The sequence below is a fragment of the Nelumbo lutea genome, chromosome 1 (genome assembly GCF_056320005.1).
Source record: "Nelumbo lutea isolate HS-2025 chromosome 1, American lotus-T2T, whole genome shotgun sequence".
Taxonomy (NCBI): domain Eukaryota; kingdom Viridiplantae; phylum Streptophyta; class Magnoliopsida; order Proteales; family Nelumbonaceae; genus Nelumbo; species Nelumbo lutea.
Window position 1 is genome coordinate 80,908,462 of NC_142684.1, and position 20,716 is coordinate 80,929,177.

The 20,716-nt window shown below is 37.4% G+C and overlaps 1 non-coding gene across 1 annotated transcript; it reads right to left on the minus strand.

Annotated features, from left to right (window-relative positions):
• Positions 1-6,051: 6,051 nt before the first annotated feature.
• Positions 6,052-6,158, minus strand: LOC148875675 (small nucleolar RNA R71). The gene has a single exon (XR_016106181.1). It is a non-coding gene; the product is annotated as a small nucleolar RNA R71 (small nucleolar RNA).
• Positions 6,159-20,716: the final 14,558 nt, after the last annotated feature.

The window sequence follows — 20,716 nt, forward strand, 5'->3', positions numbered from 1 at the left end:
CTGGATCGGCCTTTGGGCGATTCAGACAATTCCTAGAAACAGTCTCGGAGGGGGGCACGAAGGTAGTTGGGCGGTGGAAGCACCTCCACGAGATTGGAGGGAGGTCCTCTATAAGTACCTAGATGAGGACGAGATGCCCTGGGTCAACGGTGGGAAACGATGCTTTTGTAGAACTACCGTTTCCCACCGTCGGCCCGGGCCATCAGTTCAATGGTCAATCAGAAGGTGTCGGGATGTTCAGTGAGTGAGTGGTTATAGGGGGATTGGGTTTGGTGGCCATCGCATCCCTCCGCACCCACTGGATCGACCTCTGAGTGATTCAGCCAATTCCTAGAAATGGTCTTGGATGGAGGGCACGGGGATAGTCGAGCTACAGAACCACATGCCCTAGGAGGACAGAGGTCTCCTATAAGTACCCATATGAGGCGGAGATGCCCTGGGCCAACGGGGAAGGCCGATGGTGGGAAACAGTGCTTTTGGAGAACCACAGTCGGCCCGGGCCATGGGGCCAATGAGCGTTCGGAAGGTGTCGGGATGCTCGGTGGGTGAGTGGCAGTAGGGGGAGTGTGTTTGGTGGCCATCACACCCCTTTACACCCGCCGGATCGACCTCTGGGCGATTCGTCAAATTCCTAGAAACGGTCTTAGAGGGAGGGCGCAGGGGTAGTGGAGTGGCGGAACCACATGCACAGGGAACGGGAGGTCCCCTATAAGTACCCAAATAAGTTGGAGAGGCCTTGGGCCAACGGGAAAGGTATGCGGTGGGAAACGATGCTTTTTCCGAACAACCGTTTCCTATCGTCAGCCTGGGCCATTGGGCCGATGGGCGATCGGAAGGTGTCGGGATGCTCGATGGGTGAGTGGTAGTAAGGGGGAGTGGGTTTCGTGGAAATCCCACCACTCCACATCCACTGGATCGGCCTCCGGGCGATTGGGCCACTTCTTAGAAACGGTCCCGGAGGGGGGGTGCGAGGGTAGTCAGGCAGTAGAGCCGCCTCCACTAGGTGGGGGAGGTCCCCTTTGTAGAACCAGTAGTTTCCCACCGTCGGCCCGATGGCTCGAGTTGATGGGAAATCGGGCCGATGGGCAATCGGAAGTTGTCGAGATGCTTAGTAGGTGAGTTGGTAGATGGGTGGAGTGGGTTTGGTGTCCATCGCACCCCTCCGCACCCGTCGGATCGGTCTCCGGGCGATTCGGCCAATTCTTAGAAATTGTCCAGGAGGGAGTGCGTAGGGGTTGTTGAGCGGCGGGACCACATGCACAGGGATGAGAAAGGTCCCCTATAAGTACCCTGATGAGGCGGAGATTCCTTGGGCCAATTGGGAAGGACGACGGTGGGAAACAATGTTTTTGTATAACCACCATTTCCCTCCGTCGGCTCAAGCCATTGGGCCGATGGGCGATCGGAAGGTGTCTAGATGCTCGGGGGGTGAGTGGCAGTAGGGGGAGTGGGTTTGGTGGAAATCCCACCCCTCCACACCCATTGGATCGGCCTCTGGGTGATTGGGCCAATTCATAGAAACGATCCTGGAGGGGGTGTGTGAGGGTAGTTGGGCAGCGGAACCACCTCCACGAGGTGGGGGGAGGTCCCCTAATAACCATTTAGATGAGGCGGAGACGACCTAGGCCAACGAGGAAGTTCGACACTAGAAAATGGTGTTTTTGTAGAACCACTGTTTCCCTTCGTCGGCCCGAGCCATCAGGTTGATGGGCGATTGGAAGGTGTTGGGATGCTCGGTGGGTGACTAGAAATAGGGGGAGTGGGTTTGGGGGAAATCCCACCCCTCCGCACCCGTTGGATCGGCCTCCGGGCGATTCAGCCAATTCTTATAAACGGTCTCGGAGGGGGGGGGTATGAGTGTAGTTGGGTGGCGGAACCACCTCCACGGGGATGGGGGAAGGTCCCCTATAAGTACCTAGATGAAGCGGAGACGCCCATCGTCGGCCCGGGCCATCGGGCCGATGGATGATTGGAAGGTGTCGGGATGCTCGATGGGTGAGTGGCAGTGGGGGGAGTGGGTTTGGTGGCATCACACCCCTCCTAACCCACCGGATTGGCCTCTTGGTGATTCGGCCAATTACCCGAAATGGTCCTAAAGGGAGGGCGTTGGGGTCCAAAAAGTGTCCAAAGGGAGTCTCTTGGACCCTTCTCTTGTACTCCGAACTTAGAGACAAACTCTGCAGCATCTCCCTAAACCGTTTCGAGGAGCACCTAGTCCCAACTTTGTCACATGACATTTTTTTTGTAGGGAATTTAATAGCCTATTGTTAGCAAAAGTAACAAAAATTATAATACTATTTAAATTTCATATATAAAGAATGACAAAACTCAATTAGCACTAGGGGTGATCATTTCAGCCCGGCCCAAAAATTCCAAGCTTCGTTTCGGGTTTTGTGTTTAGGCATGACCCGAGCCCAGTTCCACATTAGGTTTACAAATTTTCAGGCCAGGCTTGGGCTAAGCCCGGCCTGCATATATTTAAACTTATACATTTTGTGTATAACGTATACATATGTATACTTGTTACTTTACATTATATTATATATTTTATATATAAATATTATAACATGACATATATAATTTTTATATTATATTAATGCATAAAATAAGTTTATATGCATTTTATGTCATTTAATATATAGATATGTAATGTTTTATATATGGGTGACATTAGCCTAGAATCAGGCCTGGCCCAGACTGGACCCGTATAGACCTGAGCTAGGGCTTATGTTTCAGGCCTAGAACCCCGGGTCGGTTTGGACCCAGGCCTAAGCTATAGCCCTTATCATAAGTGCAAAGCCTGGTCCGGGCCTAGCTTGTCCTAGCCCATGATCACCCAAAATTAGCACTCAACAAAACCAAGAAATCATCAAAACCAAAATAAATGAATTGTGTAGAATATAGACACAACTAGATGCTTACCGCACTCAAAGCATTGAAAAACACGTTGTACCTCTAGTGATGAGAGATGAAGCTCCGAAGCTCCGGTGATTAATGGCTATGAAAAATGGGGAAAACTCCATAGCTTCGATAATGAGAGATGAACCTCCGGTGATTAACAACCTTCGATGATGAGAGATGAAGCTCTGAAGCTCCGTTGATTAACGACTATGAAAATGGGGAAAATGTTGTAGCTCCGTTAATGAGAGATGAACCTTTGATGATTAACGACTCTGAGAAATGGAGATTAATGACAATGAGAAATGGAGAAGAGGGTGAATGTTGTAGTTTCGAAATGGGGAAGATGATGGAAAGATATTATACCTTTCGGCTCTAAGAAATAGAGAAGAGGGTGAAACTATTGTGTTCGGTTCAAATGGAAGAATGGTAACTTCGAGGAAGAAGAAGATACTGTTGGATCGGTTCTTCGAGGAAGATGTTTCGCCTGGGGTGAGTTGACCGAAGTTGACGGAGACGCCTCTGCTATGTTCGGTTATAATAAGGAATGGGGTGATGCTACTGCGTTCGGTTCGAATGATGAAGAAGGGGGTGAGCAAGAAGATGACAAGAATGCCGCTGGTGTGTTCAGTTCGAGTGAAGAAGAAGATTACCGTTGGAAGATGGCCGCTGCTATGTTCGGTTCGAATGAAGAAGATTTTCGTTGGGATATAAGGGGTATAATGGGATCGAAAGTTTCACTTATCTGACGTGGTGAGGTGGGGGGGGGGAGCTGACCGAAGATTCCCCTAAAATATTTACCTAGGGGTTGTTTGGTAAGTCTTTTTAGGCAATATCTTTCAACAACCCGGTAGACGAAAAGACACATTCATCTTTTTGGGCAATGCAGACGAAAAGATCAAGGCCGTTTGGTTTGCTTCGTGCTGAAAAATCATTTGAAACTTCCTTATTTTTTGTTATTTTTAGTCTTTCCACACACTGGTGGGTGATAAGCATATATTTGTACATATTTTCATATCTTTAATTTGATGATTTTGGTAATAATGTTTTTTGGAATTAGCATGGTATTGCATTGATTATGATGAAATTGTCTTGCAAGATGATTTGGAGCTTAATTGTGCAATTTTAAGGAGGAGTTTGATTTAATTGATCAAGATAATCAGAGAGGAAGGACCATGCAGCATTGATGCTCCATGATGTAGCCATGAAGGAGAGAATCCATTGAAATCGGATTTGAAATGTATGCACAAAAATCGGGAAATTTCTTGTTTTGATATAGTTCTCATATTTTGGGCATAACTTTCTTTCTACAACTCGAATTGAGGTGATTTAAATGGATAATTAAAGATAAGAGATAGGGCTAGAGCTCTTGTGTTTATCACTCAACCTAATTCCTCCTCTAACCAAGTGCAATTCAAGTTTCAAGTTTTGGGTCTACAGTTGGCAATGCGGAAGAGATAGGAATTCGACTGAGATAAAGACTAAGAGACCTAATTTGTGTTGAATTAGGAGTCTGCATTGAGAAGCAATTGAGGGGAGGCTGCACTATAAAAAGGACCATAGACTCAAGGCAAAGGGGCACATCCTTAGAGAGAATTCAGTAGAGAAGAGAAGAGGAAGTAGTCTCAACACATCAAAAGAGATGAGGAAGCAATTTCAGCATGCCAGAGAAAGAGAGGAAGAATCCAAATTCAAGAGGGAGAAAGACTTAATTGCTGCACCTGTCTTTGACCTCCAAAGGCAAAAATGTTCTTGTTATTCTATTCATTCTTTGATGTGTTCTTGCTGTGTTTCCCCTTTAATTTTCTTGAGTATGTTGAATTTAATGATGTCTAGCTAAATTCTCTTAGCTAGAGTTTAGATGGATTTTGATCTTAAGATTATATAGTTATTTGTTTAATTGAATTCAAGACCTTTATCATTTGCATGAGGAATTTTTATTGCTATGCTTAATGCTTTAAAATAATTGGCCAATCTTTCAATATCATGCATGACTATGATATTGAAAGATGATTAGCTCATGTGTGGGAATCAATGAAGCTTAGTGAGTCAAATCCCCTTCTACTATTAGAGGTTTTCAAAGAAATTAATGCTTATTTTTCCTTTTGACAACCACTTAAAAATTTGATGGCAGAATTGGATTAATAAAGGGTTAATATGACTTGAGAAAACTTATTAATTAATTTAGGGAAATCCATCATCACATGCAAATAACTTTAATATACCTTAGGGAAATTTCGGTCTTGAGTTGGAATAAATAGATAATTATATAACCTTGATTTAATGAAATCTAAACCCTATCTGCATTCATCCATCAGTTCTGTTTTTATTAAAATCTTGGATTTGCATTAATTCTTTTAGTTTTTATTCATTCAATCGATTCACAAGTTCAACTTAGGTTAGTTTAAAATTGATTTGGTACTGTGATCTAGTCTATGTGGGATCGACACTTTTTTCATCATTATATGCACATTTGACTAAGGTACACTTGCCTGAATTAACTGTGCATAAATCACACAAGTTTTTGGTGCCATTGCCGGGGACTAGTTTATTGCATATCAAAACTACTTGAATTAGTCTTAGATTGAACACTTATTTGTTTTATTTTTGTATTTAAATTTTTCCATTTCAATTTTTGTTGGGTTCAGCTTTATAAAATTTTTTAGGAAATTTTTAAATTTTTTTTCTCTTTCTTTTTCTTTTTTTTGTAGGTTCCTAGTGCATGACATGCACTAGTGGTGGAGAATTAATACCCCTTGATCAAGAAATCGAAAGGACTTTGAAAAAGTGAACGAGGGAGAGAAAGAACAAGATGGCTCAAGATCAAAATAATCCAAGGACATTGATCTTCTATGCTATACCTACTCTGGATGGTACTACATCAAGCATTAGGAGGCCGAATGTGCAAGCAAATAATTTTGAGATCAAGCCTGCAATTATTCAGATGATTCAGACGAGTGTGCAATTTTCTGGGCCCAATGATGACCCTAACTCTCATACTGCTAATTTTCTTGAAATATGTGATACTTTTAAGCATAATGGAGTTAGTGATGATGCCATTAGACTTAGGATGACTTGGCATGTTCGATTACTACATGGGATGACTTGGCACAAAAGTTTTTATCTAATAATTTTCCACCTGCTGAAACGACTAAATTAAGGAATGACATAACAACTTTTTCTCGATTTGATAATGAAACCTTATATGAGTCGTGTGAGAGATTTAAGGAACCTTTTAGGAAGTGTCCTTACCATGGTCTACCTGTTTGGATGCAAGTGCAAACTTTTTATAGTGGCATTAATCAATCTAATTGTTCAATGTTAGATGCAGCTGCAGGTGGTACCCTTATGAGAAAGACTCTCGAAGAAGCATATGAACTTTTGGAGGAGATGGCAGCCAATAGCTATCAATGGGGCAATGGGAGCATATAAAAGGGAGTTGGAATTTATAATGTTGATTCATTGCTTTATTGGCTCAACTTGCTGCATTAAATAAGAAATTATAAATTTTGGGGGTTTCAGCTATGAGTGTTTCTTCTCTTCCTTTCCCTTCTTGTGAGCTTTGTGGGCAAGGGGGACACACTAGTGTAGACTGTTAAGTAGGAAATCCATTTTCTTCTTCTGAACAAGCTAATTTTGTTTCTTATGGTGAAAACAAGTTCAATTTCAATCCCTACTCCAACACTTACAATCTAGGATGGAGAAGCCATCCAATTTTTTCTTGGAGTAATAACCAACAAAGAGCACCTCCCGGCTTTCAACAACAACCGTAACAAAATCCGCAAGAGAAGAAGCCAAATTTAGAGGATATGATGGCAAAATTTATCAACAATATGGAGGCAAGAATTCAAGGGATAGAAACTCAAATTGGACAACTTGCTCAAGCAATTTCTTCAAGGCCACAAGGAGGATTACCTAGCAATACCGAGAAGAATCCTAGGGAACAAGTAAAGGCTATCACTCTGCGAAGTGGAAAAGAACTTAGAAAAGAAGAAAAAGATGATGAACAGGTAAAAGAGGAAGAAAGTCAAAACCTTGAAACCAAAGAAGGAGACTATGAGTCATCAATGGAGAAAAAGAGAAGTTCTTCTACTCTTAATTTAAAATCCTACAAACCCCCTCTTCCTTTTCCTAAAAGATTTCTTAAGGCTAACTTGGATAAGCAATTTGCTAAATTTCTAGAGGTGTTTCAAAAGTTTCATGTTAACATTCCTCTTCTTGATGCTATTTCTCAGATGCCAAGTTATGCTAAATTTTTGAAGGAAATAATTTCAAACAAAAGAAAGTTGGAGGAGTTTGAGATGGTAAAACTTAATGATGAATGCTCAGTAATCCTACAAAAAATTTACTTCCAAAATTCAAGGATCTAGGGAGCTTCTCTATTCCGTGCACCATTGGCGAAATTAATTTTGATAAGGCTTTATGTGATCTTGGTGCAATCATTAATTTGATGCATTTTCTGTCTTTAAGAAGCTTGGGTTGAATGAGCCAACACCTACCACTATTTCTCTACAATTAGCTGACAGAAGTATCAAATATCCAAGGGGAGTAGTGGAAGATGTTTTGGTAAAAGAAGATAAATTTATTTTTCCTGTTGACTTCATCGTTTTGGACATGGAAGAAGATTATGATATGCCCCTAATTTTAGGGTGACTTTTTCTTGCCACAGGAAGAGCTTTAATTGATGTCCAACAAAAAAAACTTAGCCTTAGGATTAATGATGAAGAAGTTATTTTTAATGTGCTTTAGGCTATGAAACATTCCAATGATGAAAAAGAAGTCTTAATGATAGATTGCATTGATGATTTGGTAGAAAGAAAATTTTATGCATTTAGGTTAGATGATCTTATAGAAAATTGCATTGCTAACTCTTTTAATGAAGGAACCAATTTTAGATGAGAGACATGAGGAGGCTGTAGGCTATTTGGGAGAAAAGCAAAGAGGATTCGTGACAAAAAGAGAAAAATTTTTGCCTTTGGATATTTCTTGCTCTTCTTCAAAAGCCAAACCATCAATCGAGAAGCCTCCTACTCTTGAACTTAAACCTCTTCCTTCACATTTAAAATATGTTTATTTAGGGAGTTCATCTACCTTACCTGTGATTATTTCTTCTTACTTGATAGGTAAAGAAGAAAAATAGATAATGGTGCTTAGGGAACATAAAAGGGCGATTGAATGGAGCATTGGCGACATTCAAGGAATAAGTCCATCGGTTTGCATGCACAAAATCATGATGGAAGAAGGATTCAAGCCTACGGTGCAGCCCCAAAGGAGGTTAAATCCTAATATGAAAGAGGTAGTAAAGAAAGAGGTGATAAGATAGCTTGATTCAGGTATTATCTTTCCTATCTCTAATTCTTCTTGGGTAAGTCCTGTGCAAGCTGTGCCAAAAAAGGGTGGGACCACTGTAGATGAAAGTGAGAATAATGAATTAATCCCTACAAGGACAGTAACAGTTTGGAAGATATGTATCGACAATAGGAAATTGAATGATGCTACTAGAAAAGATCATTTTCCCCTTCCCTTTATTGATCAAATGATTGAAAAACTTGTTAGTTAGGAATTTTATTGTTTTCTTGATGGTTATTCTGGTTATCACCAAATTCCCATTGCTCCTGAAGATCAAGAGAAAACTACCTTTACATGCCCTTATGGAACATTTGCATTTAGGAGAATGCCTTTTGGTTTGTGCAATGCCCCTGCTACTTTTCAAAGATGCATGGTGTCTCTATTTTCGGATTTCATTGATGATTTTATGGAGATATTTATGGATGACTTCTCTGTTTTTGGATCTTCCTTCGATGCATGTTTGCATAGTTTGTCCTTGGTGCTTAAAAGATGTGAGGAATCTAACCTTACTCTTAATTGGGAAAAATTCCATTTTATGGTTTGGGAAGGAATTGTTTTAGGCCACAAAGTATCTTCTAAAGGTATTGAAGTGGATAGAGCTAAAATTGAATTAATTGAAAAACTTCCCCCTCCAAAATCACTAAAAGAAGTTAGAGATTTTTTGGAATATGCAGGTTTTTATAGAAGGTTCATTAAGGACTTTTCTAAAATTGCTAGGCCTCTAACTAATCATTTAGTGAAGGACGCACTGTTTGTGATTGATAATGCTTGTTTGCATGCATTTAATTGTTTAAAAGGGAAATTGATCCAATCTCCCATAGTTTCGGCCCCCATTTGAAATTTGCCTTTTGAGATCATGTGTGATGCAAGTGATGATACTTTAGGTGCAATTTTAAGACAAAGAATAGATAGGTAATTTCATACCATTTATTATGTAAGTAAAACCATGAATGAGGCATAAAGAAATTATACAACAACTAAAAATGAATTACTTGTAATATTTTCTATTAAAAAATTTAGACCTTATTTGATCTTGTCTAAAGTGATTGTCTATACTGACCATTAGTGAGTCAAATCCCCTTTTACGATTAGAGGTTTTCAAAGAAATTAATGCTTATTTTTCCTTTTGACAACCACTTAGAAATTTGATGGTAGAATTGGATTAATAAAGGGTTAATATGACTTGAAAAAGCTTATTAATTAATTTAGAAAAATCCATCATCACATGCAAATAACTTTAATATACCTTAGGGTAATTTCGGTCTTGAGTTGGATTAAAGAGATAATTATATAACCTTGATTTATTGAAATCTAAGCCCTAGTTGCATTCATCCATCAGTTCAGTTTTTATTAAGATTTTGGATTTTCATTATTTCTTTTAGTTTTTATTTATTCAATTGATTCACAAGTTTAGCTTAGATTAGTTTAAAATTGATTTGGTATTGTCTTCGTGGGATCGACACTTTTTTCATCATTATATGCACATTTGACTAAGATACACTTGTCTGAATTAACTATGCATAAATCACACAACAGTGGATTTTTGGTCTATGTGATACCAAAAGGAAAATACCAAATTTTTGTGTCTTTTAAGTTTTTCACAGACTGAAAGATGCAGCAAACACCACTAGTTCTTCTGCAGAATATCTTCTTGGATGTTTTTCTTTATTTCAAATCCTAGATGTATGCTCATTTTTCCTTTGCATGCCTTGTAAGCTAAGTTATGAGTGTATTATAGGCTCTATTTACATGCTTTATAGAAAACATATCACAACATGTTAGTATGTTACCATGTTTCAGATCAATTTTTTAAATAGGTTTTCATTCCAGTTGTACATTTATGGGGCAGGTATTCGTACCTCTCAAGAGGGTTTAAGGCAGCCTCGAAAGAATTCTTATAAGTGAATAACTGAATTGACACCCCTAAGTTGAGAGAGTGTTTTAGCACCATATAGCATTTACAAGCGTTTTGGTTCACCATTTTTTTGACTTATTATTACAATAAATTTATAATGACAATTATTGACATCCCAAAAAACGTCTCAGTTTTTCAAATTTCAATGTATCATCCGTTGGCATGTTAGCTAGGTAGTCCCTGTAGAGACGTGGATTGAGTTCCACTATTACCACCTATGTTGAAAAGTTAGTGTGTATTGTGTGAAATACCAAAAGAAAATGTACATTATTATCAAGGAGTTTCAAGGATTTTGATGATTAAAAAAACACCTCTTTTTTTTTAAAAAAAAAACAAAAAAGAAACACCTCTTTTCCCAAATTCTAAAGTTAATCATTATAGCAAATTTTCATTGAAAAATAGTGCACCAAATGCAACGTTTTACCCTTTCCATTTTTTGTACACTTGTGAAATGCTAGGGTGCCCAATACTCACCTTGTCTGTTTGGAAAAAATAGTTTGGGCTGTTTTTTTTTTTTTTTTTTTAAGCCACAAGGCAAAAGCTTTATTTAACTTTTAACTTGAAACATTACATCTCATCCAGAATAATAGACCAGATACACTCTGGGGTAGAAGATCAAGTAAATGATTGGTTTTGTCTTAGAGCAAATTGGGCTAGCCCATGGGATGCTCTATTACAGGACCGAGGGGTATGATTCCAAACACGGGATGAGAAATTTCTTGAAAGAGATTTGCAATCCAGGGTAATTAACAGAGATCTCCATGGGTATTCCAGATCTGAAGGGAGAACTTGGATAGCAACCTGTGCATCTCTCTCTTTTATAATCGGGTCCATGGAGAACGATTTTGCCAGCCGAAACCCTCTAGAATTGTTCTGAATTCAAATTCATCGGGAGAAGAACACATCACCATTAAGGCTCTGGCTATTAGTAGAGATCTAAATTCATCTCGAGCAATAACACCAACTGCAGCTTTTGAGGGAGTCCATGCTCCATCTGTATTGATTTTGATGTATAGATGAGGAAGCTTGTTCCAAACTTTTGAGGTAGTTTGAAGAGATGGATGAGATGCAGAGCCCAAGTTTCCTGACTGGGCCATCCAATTTCTTCCACATAGATTTGCAATGTCTCCAAGGTGGGCATTATAGGGAATGAGAACAGCAAAATGAGTGAATGACTTTCTATTAAAAAATGTGTGACATCTAGCCTAGAATATTTGGGGTTTCCTGTTCATGGCAAATTATCATGTGTGGGTAAAACCATGTCAAAATTTTTTCCTCCCATGTAGGGTTGTCAATGGACTGGATATTGGTCCAACCTGACCTAGTCCAGTATGAACCCATTATAGATGGATCGGGTTCAATCCAATACGGTGAATACTTTGAATCCAATTTAATTTCTAGATTGTCTAATATTTTCAAATTGATTTAAATTTAGATTTGGTTCAAATCCAAACCTGGCCTACTGACATCTATACTCCTATCATCTGTAAATGGATTGGGTATTGATTCTATCCAACCCAGTCCAATATAAATTTATAGATCAAGTCCAATCCGATCCAATAAATATTTTAAGCCAATAAGCCTGAATTGATCCAATACTCCAATTCAACATGTTTTACTGATCTATGTAATCCATTCAAATTGATTTTGGTTCAAATAAGTTCAATCTAAATCCGATCCATTAACACCCTACTCCCATGAAATGAATTTTTATTAGAAAAGCTTCCCTCAATCCAGTGAAGTAAGCTATTTCCCCTTACCCAATGGTCTGGAGGAAAGTCAGGACTTGTTCGTTTCCTCTTAATTCTTATCTCTTAAGAGGAATCCTTTAAGTTTAAGAGAAAATTTGTTGTTTGTTTTATCTTATCTCTTATCTTTTAAAGTGCAATGATACAATTTTTTGTTTTTCAATGATACCCCTAAAATACAAAAAAAAAAAAAAATTAAATATGATGTCAAAATGGATATTTGATAATTTTCAGAATTCAAAATTCAGAACAACATTCTCTGCGTTTAAAGTTTTGAGGAAAGAAAAGCTAACCAATACCGATATAACTCTTAATGTAATTATTACACTTTTAGATGTCAGACTTCAAAGCAAATGAATAAGCCCTCAATCGGCATTCCTCCGACGAATTGTGGAATGAAACCCATGTACGCAAGCTTTCTTAGTCCATCCTGTTCTAACCCCATTCATGAAAAAACTCCATTATTCGTGTCACACACTCACCAGGGAGAGATAACTGTGTCTACATCATTAGTCCATATCACCCTCGTACTCCACTTCAACATATCGTTTGGCCCAATTTGTATTTATAGCTTTTTATTCTTTTAAATCTAATTCAAAAGGATCGGTTTAAGGCTTATTCATCGCCTGAACCGATTCAATACTCTGAAACACCCCTATAAAAATATGTCGAAAAATCCCTAAATATATATATAAACCAATATAAGTCAATGCGTATCGAAACCTTTATATAATAGAACAAAAAGCAGTGACCAAAATTAGGGTTCCAATCCTTTCTATCACAGTATGACGCATGCAGCCGTGTCAAATGCTAAATAAATTTGACTGAATACCAAAAGATATAATAAAGAATATGCTGATATCACTTAGAGCTACGTGGAGTTTAGGTGGCATTGGAAGTCACATAACATGTTTCAGGTGCCACAGAAAACAAGATGATAGTAGACCATATCTTCTTGACGGGGAGTGCAATGATATATGTTTGTTTTGGTCCGTAGGCCAACTACTCCATTAATTCATTTAATTTAATTAATTGAAATACCCGAAGACTTCAAAAGACTTGTCCTCTATGAACTATATATCTGATTGGGCAGCTGGAATCTCATAAACTTAGGAACTCTTGAACTTTTTAGTGGATGAAAAGCTAAAATTAATCTAATCATTCACTGTTGACAATATTACTCCTTGCTTCCTTGACATTCAGTACCACCGAACCGGCCAGCAGGGAAAAAAGAAACCCGACCTCGAGCAATGAAATTTCTAGTTTTGAGAGATTGGGTGATTAGTGACTCACTAATCAGGGCGGTTTGTTGTTTTTTATTTTATTTGTTTTATTTTTTATTTTTTTAATTCACAATGAACCGTTTGTTTGAACCCGATGATCGGACCATTCTACCCGGCAACTGGTGGCCAGAAAGTTTCGTCTTTGGTCCAGTTTTAAAAATCTTAGGGTGCTCATTTGATTAAACAGTTTTCAAACAAGCACCAAAATAGGATTCGATTAGATAATATTATCCTTTAACTCGAATAATATAGGCCTCTTTGGCACGTCTTTCCGAGGGGTCTTTCGACTGTTTATAAGTCGGGAAGACCAAAAATTGGTCTATTTCCATTTGACACGCGGAAGATCTAGCCGCCAAAAGACGGGATGCCGAAAAGATGTGCAAAGCTCATTTTGGGCTGATTTCGGGAAGTCCCAAATGAAGCTTCCCGTGTCTTTCACATTTTAATCACGTGTGGAAAGACCCAAGATGATGTGCATCTGCCAAATGATCTTTGGGCTGCCCAGATCTTATGTCAAAAGCTCAATACGTTTTTTGACTGTCAAAACTATAAGAAGATCTTCTCCAAAAGACTTGCCAAATAGGCCCTATATAATATAGTATAATACAAAAAATATACCATATATAGAAGTATTTTTGTAATTGTTTAAAAATATATACAATTATATCTAATATATATTGTATATTCAAAATTGTAAAATATATAAAATAAACATTTTTTAGAAATATGGTATCAAATTATCCAGCAATTTCATCGCAATCAGATATATATATATATATATATATATATATATATATATATGATGAGGGCTTGTAACTATTTTGGGAACTTTATTACTTTCCATAGATCACAGTTAAGATTTTCTAAATGCTACATAGAAAAAAAAAAGTTTCAGTAACCTTTATTGATCTAAATTGTTGATTGGCACGTCCCATAAAGCAAAGAGAGAAATTAAATGTACTTGTAAAATAATTTGTTAAAACTAATGTTGCCACAATAAACACATAATAAAAAAAAATCTGTTGCCAACACCTGAAATAAAAAATCAATTGGTGTGATGTTTTGAATTTATTTCAAAATCTTATATATTCATTCTTGATTGGGGATTGCATGCGGTCACGGTCTCAATGGATTTTCTCTCCATAAATAAGACTATTGGTGAATAGCCAATAGATTGATGGGATTATGATCGATTAGCACAGGGTCAGAATTTGTAGGCTTAAAGTACTGTTGGGGTAGGTGTTAGCTTGAAATTGATGCTAATTCACCAATGGATATTGGTGCATAGAATGTGGGTTATTGTCCTTCTAAATGTTTATAGCTCTGCAGTATAAATCAGAAATCTGCATTAGACAAATCCGTACTTCTCTGTAGATTGAGATTTTGAGAGATAGGAAGGTTTTTCATCTATTGGAAGGTCGTGAAAAAGGGCAAATGGAAAAGAGGTTGTTTAAATGGCATTTTTGTTGGAAAGCCTCTTGGAAAGTTGTCAAATTGAAACCAAACATATTAGGCAAATTAGTTCCATCTTGTTCTGTTCTTCTGGCTTAGTTTGGAAACAGTACAAATACAAATATGTACAGTACAAATCTATACAAAATATAAGGTTTTGTGCTCTACATATTTGTATTTGTACTCCTTTTATATATATAATGCACAATTTCACTAACCACCTTTTATATATATAAGGTCTTGTATTTGTACTCCTTTTATGTTGTACTCCTTTTATATAAGGTCTTGTGCTCTACATATTTCACTAACCACCTTTTATATATATAATGCACAATTTAAAACATTAATATTACCTTTAATGACGCTTTTACCTATCTTTATTGACATATTCAAATGCTACTAAAGGTCTTTTTTCTTGTAATGAAGTTCGTTGGTACAAGTGAAACAGCCTTCTAAATTTCATAGCTTTTAAAATCAATATAGCACCAGTGGCCAAGAAGTAAGCACACCTAGCTATTTCATTCTCTTAAGGTATGTTTGGTTTGAAGGAAAAGTAGGAAAAGGTAGAAAATCTTTACAGACCTCGTATAAGTTTTCTATCTTTCCCTTTCTTTCCCTACCTCTTCCTTCAAACCAAACAGCCTTAAGGAATGAAAAATTGTAAATAAATTTCCCATCTTTTCCTTCAAACCAAACATAACCTTAAGGAATGAAAGATTGTAAATCTCATGTTGCTAAGAATGAGCTTGATCTTTTTGTAAGTTTAAGCAATAGTCTAGTGGTATGCAGTTATACCTTTTATGATCTCAACAAGAAATTTATTTTCACTTTCTATCTCTATTTCAACAATCCCATGATGGAGACAAATTGGATTCCATTAAGCAAAGCCAATAATTCAGCCTAAATGGAAGTTGCATAGACATAGTACTTATAGAATGCAAATTAGAAAGCTCCAGAGGCACCCCTAATAATTCCTCCCTCCCTACTATTACTTGGTTTCCCTAAACTAGTGCCATTAACATTCAACTTAAACCAACATTGCATGGGAAACTTCTAAGATGCCCATCTAATTCTTTTTCCATTAATTTCTTTAATTGAAATATTAAGAATTTGGAGAATGTAGTTATTAGCCCCAGTATTTTTAGGAGCTTTCTAAATATCTCTAATCTAAACAAGCCACCTTTTTACTTTACTAGTTAACACATTAGAGGGGGACCCAATGCCTTGAAGTAGGGGGTGCTAATGGATCGGTTTTGGGTTGGACCCCATTCAAATCAAAATCAATTTGGATGAATTGGATGGATTAATAAGACGTTGAATTGGATCAGTTCAGACTTAATGGTCCAAGGTATTTATTGGATTGGACTGGACTTGGTCCATCCATAATGGATTCATATTGGATTGGGTCAGATTGAACCAATATCTAATCCATTGATAAAAGGTAACAAGGATACAAGTGTCAATGGACGAAGTTTGGGTTGAAATTAATCTAAACTAAAACCAATTTGAATAGTTTGGACTGGACAGTCAAGACATTGAATTGGACTGGTCCAAAATGGTAGAGTATTCATTGGATCATATTGGACCTAGTCCATCTAAAATCAACTCATTGGACTAGATCGGATTGGAGCCAATCCGATCCAATTGGCACCCTACCTTCAAACCACTACAAGAAATATGACTTTTAGCTACAGACAAAACCGTGGCTAAAGGTCAAAAAACCGTAGCCTATGGTCGCGTGGCTATAGCCTACGGCTACGGTTCAATTAATTCGTAGCTATAACCCATCTATACCTACTGTATCTGTCCATAGCTAAAAGGCAGACGCAAACCATATGATCCTTTAACCACAGGCTGAACCGTAACTAAAAGATGCATATAGCTACGGTTTTTAAATTGTCCGTAACTATATATCCAAATCTATAACCACAGATTTTTACAAAACTGTAATTATAATTCTTCTATTTATAGCTACGGTTTACTACAAAGCCATAGTTAAATGTACTAGCCTATAACCTCGGTTTTTTTTTTTTTTTTGGGAAAACCATAGTTAAATACTCTAACCTATAGCTACGGTTTTTTGACAAACCATAGCTAAAAGATGCAATCTATGCCCACAATTTCTTGAAAAATCATAGCTAATTGGTTCAATCAGTAGAAAAATTGTGGTTATATTTCAAATAAAATAGTAAAATAATGACAATTGGGACTGCCACCTTAAAGCAATACCTATTTTATTCATACATCACGTGAAAATTATATAATAACTTTTAACAAATGGTTATATTATTGTAATAATTCAATACATGTCATGTATAATTTGAAGGAATGCATTGTTCTACAAAAAAAAAAAAAAAATACATCCATTGTTTAAAATGTATTATAAATCTCAAATTTCCGTCAATTAAGTTTACATGACTTTCAAAAAAAATAGAGAAATTCTAAACATAAAAAATTGCCCATTATCTTCAACTATGCGTAAGAGTCGCTCATTGCATCTTTAACCAACAATGATTACTTTGATGATCTAATTAAAACCCACTTTTGAATTTAAATTTCAAATTTGATATGGATAAGGAAAAAGAACTGAGAGTAATGAATTAAACTACCTATTCTGGAACCAAGCCCGAATTAAACTACCTATTATAACTGAGAGTAATGAATTAAAACGCAAGCATAAGCAGATGAGCTGCATGAATTCTAAAGTTGAAATAGGGAATAGTATATTCAAAAAATAAAAAAATCAATGACTATAGTAAGAGGCCTAACCCCAACTAAAATGTGAATATCAAAAGGAGACATGTAATGCAAAGATAAAGCAAGATCCAGACTCAAAATGAGTCGATATGTGAGTCCCAAAACTGAACTGATACAAAGCCAAAATAGACATCACCATGACATTGAAATCCGTCATTGGAGTTGAATAGGGATGCATATCTACCCAATTCTCTTCAACATAAAACCCTTTACTTTCAATTTACAATTCCAAGCCTATTTACCTTCAACCATCACTTGTATTCCATCTAAAGGAAGGAACCTTACAAAAATAATAAAACAAACTTTATTTACTTCCATATTTCAATTCAGTAATGTGATGGAACCTGAAATTTTGAATGATGCAAAGAAGCACATCCAAGTCCTTAAAGGAGACCATTTCAGGATTTGAAACTTTATTTGGAAAATTAACCTAAATATCCCACTAAGAATTCATATTTGAAAAAGAATTTTAAGAATCAAATCTAAAATCTCATTTAAGGGTCGGAATTGGATTTTATATTGAGAGTCTAGATTTGATAAAGGATTCTTTCATTCTTTTAAGTTGTATGCTCCAAGCCAAAATCATTCAAAACTAAAATTAAGTTCTGGACAGGCGAAAGATAAAACAACTGCCCATAAAGGAAAATCAGATTGAAACCAAAATGAAAACACCACTTGTAAATCCCAATTTAAAGAAAATGAACTTTGAAGTTATTTTCAAGTCTCATCCAAGTTCAACATTAAGGACTAGAATTAACAACCCGGTTCTAATTTAAAAAGCATTAACATATAATTCAAAGTGAACTAAAACATCCCATAATACAATGGTTAAACATGAACCATTAAATATTTCAACCTACCCATCCAGATGATAAGTCATGTAAACTAGCATTCATTCACCAAGCAATAAAGACAAATTTTAATCATGGATCAGGATACCAACCAAGAAATAAAAATGCAAGCCATAAAATCCTTAGAAAATAATTCATATTTCATAAGCACTCAATTCAGGCAACAGAAGTGAACTAAAGAAATGGAACTCCTCTTATGACAACTTAAGTTCTTAATGTAAAATACATTGATTGTGGTGCCCATCAAAAGTAACCTAATCATACATCATTAATCAGTAACCTATGAGGAAGGAATCAAAATTCAGCAAAAGATGTTGTAAGCCTTACATAGAAAGAGGAGTATTATTGCCATTTGAAAACATTCACGTGTTGCTGGTCCTTTCCATGGAAAAAAATGCAATGCCGCTATTCATCTGTATTAACATTTGATTAATATCTCCTTAGTATGATTCATTCAAAAAGGAGAAAGAAATAATGGTACAAGTAGATTTAGAAAACATAGAAGCATCAGTGCATGACACCTATAGACAAATAACGAGTTCAACTCAGACCTATCTAGATTAACATTTGATTAGAAATCTCTAGGAATTCAACTTCGAATCAAAACTTTCCCTTCTTTCTCTCTCTCTCTCCATCAAACATCATTTAGGGACCTTTTCACAAATACTGTTCTTACAAAATTAAATCCAGCATCTATCAAATGCATAAAAGAAAGAAAATATTTAGTTACTAAATGAAAATTGATGTCTAGTTCGAAGCAAATCAAGATAAGTAAAAATAAACTTGTAAATTGAAGTAACTTGCAAATCAAACATCATTCAGGGACCATCTCACAAACGTTGTTCATACAAAAGTTGATGTAGGGTGATTTGGCCCGACCTCGTAGCACGGGGATACATGTATATGACCTGGCATAAGCGATAACTCAGTGCAACAGTCTGGCCACAATTCGGCGTAACAAGCTCACCAAGGCTCGACCAAACGACTCGGCGGGTGTGACAACTCGCCGAGAAGCAAGGCCCAGCTCGCCCCAAGCCTAAAGGTGGAGCGCCCTGAGCTCCCCCCGTGCAAAGGGACCTGAGCTCCCCTTGAGACCTGAGCTCCTCCTAAGGGGCCCCGAGCTCTCCCTTCCTAAGAAGGGAGCACCCTAGCTTTTGGCTAAGTGTCCCGAGGGAGAAACACCTTGGGGCAGCACCGTGGAAACTCCTGTTCGTACTTGCTCAAGGCTCGCTTCCAGTGCGAGTACCTCGGCGTAACTCGGCACCTCGGTGCAAGGCAACCCAGCCTCAGGTGGTTCGGTACAAAGCAGCCTGCACCCGCCACCTCAGTCCTGGCAGTAATGACTAGGGCAGTGGCGGTTACGCCTGATGTGATTGAGCTCCGGTATAAGAAGACCCCGACCCTCACGAAACAAAGGTATTGAAGCTAGCACTTTCAGCACTCTTAACTCTCTGTGTCTTCTTTGAGTTTTTCTCAGAGTTTTAACTTAGCCATCTGAGTGTTCCCGCCAGGAGAGCTCCCCGGGAACCCTTCATGTCCCTCTTCATCTCAGGTTCCGTCTCTTACAACTAGGAGCCAAGTTTCAGCCAGCTAGGAGTGCCCAGATCGTGCTGCATCATTAGGCGTCGTCTGGGGAAATCGCTTCAAAAGGCCTTCCTCTGACTTCTGTGCAACTTTTTATTTTTTTAGTCTGATCATCATTTTCATCCTTTATGTCATTTTGTGTTATTTTCATGTCTTCATTATTGCGCAATACATTGCAAATTTTGGTTTCCATCATAATAATTACATTGTTCTCATCATGAATCATTGTTTTTAATCACATCATTGATTTTACTAATTTATCGAGTCACAGATTTCCTGCTCTTAGCACATCATTAGTTCCAACAATTTTCTTATCACATTGTAGCACATTAGCTCATTGGAATAAACACTTCACAAGCATGTCATAAGTTGCATTGTCTTTTATCACCATCTTTCACAAGTACTTAGGTTTTACAGGTTTTGTAAGTTTAATCGCTTTATAAGCATATAATGGATTTTCTGCCATTTATCACATCATAAATCAGAATTTTTTGTTATACAGCACATGGTTTTTTTGCCTTTGGCACATTATGAATCAGTATTTTCCGATATCTAGTACATGAGTTTGTCTGTACACTTGCACACAAGTTTTTCCGCTCTCGAGCACATGGCATTTTCTGCTCCTTGGCACATGATTTGTTTCCGTTATATACCACATAAGTTTTTCTACTCTCTAGCATATGAATTGTCCCACTCTATACTCTATAGCACATGTTCCTTCACACTATAGCACATATTTTCTTGCTTCATAGCACATGAACTTTTTCGTTTTATTGCACATGAGTTTTTTCTCACTTTATAGCATATAAGTTTTTTTGCTGCACATCACATGGATTTTCCACCTTTGGCACATCACAAATCAATGTTTTTCGCTACTAA